Source organism: Stomoxys calcitrans, chromosome 2, assembly GCF_963082655.1.
Source record: "Stomoxys calcitrans chromosome 2, idStoCalc2.1, whole genome shotgun sequence".
Taxonomy (NCBI): Eukaryota; Metazoa; Arthropoda; class Insecta; order Diptera; family Muscidae; genus Stomoxys; species Stomoxys calcitrans.
Window position 1 is genome coordinate 76,121,769 of NC_081553.1, and position 6,000 is coordinate 76,127,768.

Here is a 6,000-nt window from a genome sequence, read left to right on the forward strand (position 1 = left end):
CTATATTGAATGTAAGCTGGTCCCACTAATGCCTAAGGTTGTCTCAATCTCACGATAGGTCACATGACGATCTTGCGGTTGGCGCACAACGTCAATGGTTTTTGGACCAACAACTGATTTTGGACGGTTATCCCGAAATTCGTCTTGAAGTGAAGTACGGCCTCGATTGAATTCACCATACCATCGATAAACACTGGTCCTTGAATCTTACTGTTTTGCTTCTTTCAGGGACACATAAAGTATTGTCCTCTAAGCTGATTAGTCGTGTATTTGATTCCCACAATCCATTCAGAAAAGCATAAAGCATAACTGTGGATACGCTATTCCAAAGTTGGCCTTATAAGCCTTATCTTGTTAATCCACATCCACTATGTTAACCTAGGACTATATCCAGAGAGCATAACGTCTTTATGCAACATTCCTCCAAATTAGTTCAAATTTGCAAATTCTACAACACTAATAAGAATTCCCAATCACAAATTTTCTCGCAAATTTCTACATGCCTACCTCAAGCACATTCACATGGCCCACAAATATCGGTGTAAGACTTTCCATCACAATGCAAAGTAGAAGGCCTACGCAATATATTAAACTACATTTCCCACATGATGTTGTTGGTTCACAGCTAATTTACGCATCACAAACTGATATGCAACCATTAATTGTTCAAAAATTTACACTTGATTTAACTGAGTTGCTTATGCATATTTATCCCCATTCAACGTGTAGGCCTTTCACTTGCCATTTGTATTCGTGCTGCCAGGCCACTTTCAAAAGAAAAGAGGAAGAGAAGAGACAGGCTAACATAACTCGAGCTGTCGGCTAGTTGGATGGTTGAATAGTTGAATCAGGACATACATTAATTGAATTTAACGAAAAGCCATTTTCTCATAACTATCATAAATGCTAAGATCAACCGATTTCAAAGTTGTTGATATCAAAACATTTGCATTGGCATACATCAGCATCAACAACTATGAGCATTTCACATTCATGTCCACTCATCAAAAGCGTTTCATTTTAACGCAACTTCACTACTCCTTCATGTTTTGCAACACTTTTTTGCGCTTTTCTTTACACTTGGACGGAATAAGCTCATTTGCAGGAGCGCCTCACTCCACCTCTGATATAGTCTCACATGGTGTTGGTATGAAACAGGCGTAGGAATCTCAAGTATAAATATGGGAGAGATAGGCGATTAAATATCGCTTTCGGAAACTAAGAAAAAAAAACACATGTTCTTGATCTTCGCAAAATCCTAATACCATTGAGCCATGTCTGTCTGTCTGTCCGCCTATCTGTGGAGACGAAGAAATAAATAATGAAGTAACAAGTAAAAAAGGTGCTAAGATCGCCCGGGCCGAAGTTTGAGAACCCACCTCCATGGATTTCGTTTATAATGTCCCCTTATTAATGTAATACTCTTATTAATAATGTATTTGAATTACTTTGTAGCAAGTAAATCGGGAATTGATTGAGTCTTCAATGGCCCCAAGAAGTCATATCGAGATATCGGTACTTAGAGGTCCCTATATCTCCATATTAACCGATTCGGATAAAACATGGCAATGATGTTGTAAGTCATTAGATAGGTTTAAGGGTCAAATTTCAACCAAATCTGGTGAAAGTGTTGATTTCTAGGGGATCAAGAAGTCAAAACCGGGGAGTGGTTTATATAGGGCCTATATCCGTTTGTAGACCGATTCATATCCTACTTGGCATTTATATATGGGAAGTCATAATACAAATTTTTATTCCAAATTTCAGCCAAATCGGATGAAAATTGAGGCTCCTAAGGGATCACAAATTCAAACCCGGGGATCTGTTTATATGGGGGCTATATCAGTTTATAGACTGACATGGATCATACTTGGTATAGATGTTGGAAGTCACAACACAAGTCATTATTCCAAATATCAGTCAAATAGGATGCAAAATGAGGCTTCTAGGGACTCAAGAAGTCAAACCGGAGATCGGTTTACATGGGGCCATATCTGTTTATAGACCGATTCGAACCGTACTCAGTGTGTATGTTGCTAGCCATAATCCAAATCTTTTTTCCCAATTTCAGCCAAATCGGATCAAACTTGAGGCTTCTAGAGGCTAAAGAAGTAAAATCCGGGAATCGGTTAATATGGGGGCTATATATGTCTGTTTATGAATCGATTCAGATCATACTTAATGCGTATGTTGGAAGTCATAGTAAAAGTATTATTTCCAAATTTCAGCCAAATCGGAGAGAATTAAGGCTTTTAGTGGCTCAAATAGTCAATCAGGGAATCGGTTTATATAGAGGCTTTATCTATTTATGGACCTATTCAGATCATACTTGGCAAAGATGTTGGAAGTCATAACATAAGTACTTGCTCTATAGTTCACACAAAACCTGATCAAAATTGAGGCTTCTAGGGGTTCAAGAAGTAAACTCCGGGGATCGGTTTATATGGGGACTATATCAGTTTATGGACCGATTGTATTTGGAAGTCATGTTACAAGTCTTTTCTCCGAATTTCACCCAAATCGAATGAAAATTGAGGCTTCGAGGGGCTCAAGAAGTAAATTCCGGGGATCGGTTTATATGATTTATTGGAAGTAATAACACAAGTCCCTTTTTTCAAATTTCAGCCAAATTGGATACAAATTGAGGCTTCTAAGGGCTCAAGAAGTCAATTGCGGGGATTGGTTTATATGGGCGCTAATCAAAATCCGAAGTTAAATCCGGCGATCGTAAGTAAGTATGTATGAGGCTTCTAGAGGCTCGAGAAGTAAAATCCGGGGATCGCTTTATATGGGGGCTATATCTGTTTATGGACCAATTCAGATCAAAATTCACGTGTATGTTGGAAGTCAAAGTAAAAGTCTTTATTTCAAATTTCAGCCAAATCGGATGAAAATTGGGGCTTCTAGAGGCTCAAGAAGTAAAATCCGGGGATCGGTTTAAATGGGGGCTATATCTGTTTATGTGCTGATTCAGATCATACTAAATGTGTATGTTGGAAATCATGGTACAATTCTTTTTTCAAAATTTCATCCAAATCGGATGAAAATTGAGGCTTCGAGGGGCTCAAGAAGTAAATTCCGGGGATCGGTTTATATGGTTTATTGGAAGTCATAACACAAGTCCCTTTTTTCAAATTTCAGCCAAATTGGATACAAATTGAGGCTTCTAAGGGCTCAAGAAGTCAATGCGGGGATTGGTTTATATGGGCGCTAATCAAAATCCGGACCGATATGACCCATTTGTAATTCCCAATGACCTACATCAATAAGAAGTATCTGTGCAAAATTTCAAGCGGCTATCTTTACGTGTTCGACCGCTATTGTGATTTCGATAGACGGACGGACGGACATGACTACATCGACTCAGAATGTCGAGACGATCCAGAATATATTTATTTTAAGGGGTAGCAGATAAATATCCCGAGGTATTATAAACGGAATGACTAGACTAGTAAACCCCCGTTCTATCCATTCTATGGTTGTAGGTAGAAAAAAATAAGCTTTTTGAGATCGGATAGAAAAAACACTTTAAAAATTCTAATGGTTAAAGCTGAGGTATTTTCGAAACTAAATGCAAAATTGTAAGGCCCTATGTGGTTCAGGTATCTCTGCGTAGTGCCCTAAAGTTGGCAACCTCAACATTTCGAAAAAATTCCTCGGGCTGCCAAATCTTTATTTGTGGTCCGATTGCCAAAATTTTTTTGCTTGATAGTGTACAAAAATCCCTACCAAAAAGTCTGCTTGACGTGTAAAATATGTCTCCCTGTTTGGGGGATTTTTGACTTTAATTTTTATTTTTTGAAACTTTGGCAGAAACCGTCTTCGATTTACGATTGTGGAAGGCATTTGTGGTTTAATGCATGACAAAATTTACAACAAATTTACTGGAAAAGTATCACATCCGATATTTCAGATAAAAGAGGCGTCCGTCTGTCTGTCCGTCTGTAGAAAGCACGGTCCATATAGCTGCCATTTAAACTGATCTCCCAATTGGACTTCTCGAGCTTTTAGAGGGCGTCATTCTCACACGAATCGGCTGAAATTTTGCACGCTGCATTTTTATGAACTCCAACAACTGTGCCAAGTATGGTTCGAATTGGTTCAAAGCCTGATATAGCTATAATAAAAACCGATCCTCAGATATGACTTTTTAAGCCTCTAGGAAGCGTAATTACAAACTGATTTGAATGACATCTTGCAAGTCGTATGACTTGCAACAATTGTGCCAAGTACAGTGCAAATATATTGCTGCCATATAAAACGTTCTCCCGATTAGATTCTTTCAGTTTTTAGAGGGCGCAATTCTTATTAGATTTAGTTGAAAATTTTTACGTGTCGTTTTGGCATGACCTCTACCCGATATAGCTGCCATATAAATCAAACTCCCAATTTAACTTCCAGAAAAGAGGGTGGAGATATTAATCGGCCCCATACCCATACCCATACCTAAGCCAGTAATTGGCTTGTTGTGCACTCTAAAAACTATTAAGTAACCTCTAAAAAGAAATATTTAGTTGGGAAATCCGTGCTACTTACAAAATCCTTATTGATGGCAGTCCTCTGGCCTTCACCGCCAAATCGTCTGCCCTTTCATTACCCCTTACTCCGTTGGCGGATTTTGCCATCCCTAGAAAAGGCGTTAATCTCCTTCACTCCTTCCTTCACTTCACGCATTCCGTGATCGCCCGGATCTCCGCCTGCTGGACTGTATTATGGTCAGGCAGTCTAAAACAGATCTCAGTTCCTGGGTTCTCAATGTAAACCCCCAGACCCACCCTGTCCTCTAGCTTTGATCCATCCGTGTAACATGATTTTCCAGATGCCAATACTAGGTTTCCGTCAATCCAAGACTGTGCCGATGGCAGCAGTGCCTCGCACTCCACTTCCATCATTTCGTATATCCGGTATCCGATCGGAAACCTCTTCCCTTCCTTTCAGGTTGCCTATCGTTGCCTCAATTATGCAGCGATGGAATGAGCTTCTCCCATTCAATGTAGCTGTCATATATACCGATCTCCCGATTTTAGGTTTTAAGCCCATAAAATGGGCCTCATAATCCGATTTTGCTGAAAGTTTGCACAATGAGTTCTGTTAGGCCTCTCGACATTCGTACGCACATATGGTCAAGATCGGGCTATACTTGGATATAGCTACCATATATACCGATCTCCCGATTTAAGATCTTCCGACAGTAAAAACACGTTTATTACACGATTTCGATGAAATTTGACACAGGTGACTGTGTTAGGCACTTAGACATTCGTGTTCAATATGATTTAGATTTGGTCTATATTTGGATATAGTTGTCATATACATATACCGATCTCCCGATTGCCTTGCTGAATCAAGTGGAGATCGGACCATGTTTAAATAAAGTTGCTATGGGATAATAATTGATGCATTTTTAACCATATTATGACCAAAGATGGTTAACATATATATACAAAATGATGGGTATCCGGGCTAAAACCCTTTGAAGAGCAACAAAATTAGCAATTTTTTTTAAATTTTGGGTGGGGGGTGCTTTACCCAACCCCCAGAGGCCTTTCTACGCTTATGGCTACCATATCAACCGATCTTGCATCTTGACTTCTTTCACGGTGCAATTCTTATTCGATTTGGCTGAAATTTTGTACGAAGAGTTCTGTTTTGACTTTCAACAACTGTCCGAAGTAAGATCTAAATTGGTTCATAACCTAATATAGCTGCCGCCATATAAACTGATCTCTTGATTTTATTTTTTGAGTCTCTTGAGGGCGCAATTCTTACCCGATTTGGCTGCAATTTTGTACAACGACTTCTCCTTTGAATCGGTTCATAACCTGATATAGCTCACATGCATATAAACAAATTTCCGATTGCCCTCTTTGAGTCCCTATAGAGCGCAATTCTTATCCGATTAGCTGAAATTTCTTACAATGGTCTCCACCATTCAAAGGAAGTATGCCCCGAATCGGGCCATTACCTGATATAGCTCCAACAGATAGGCAATTTTTATCC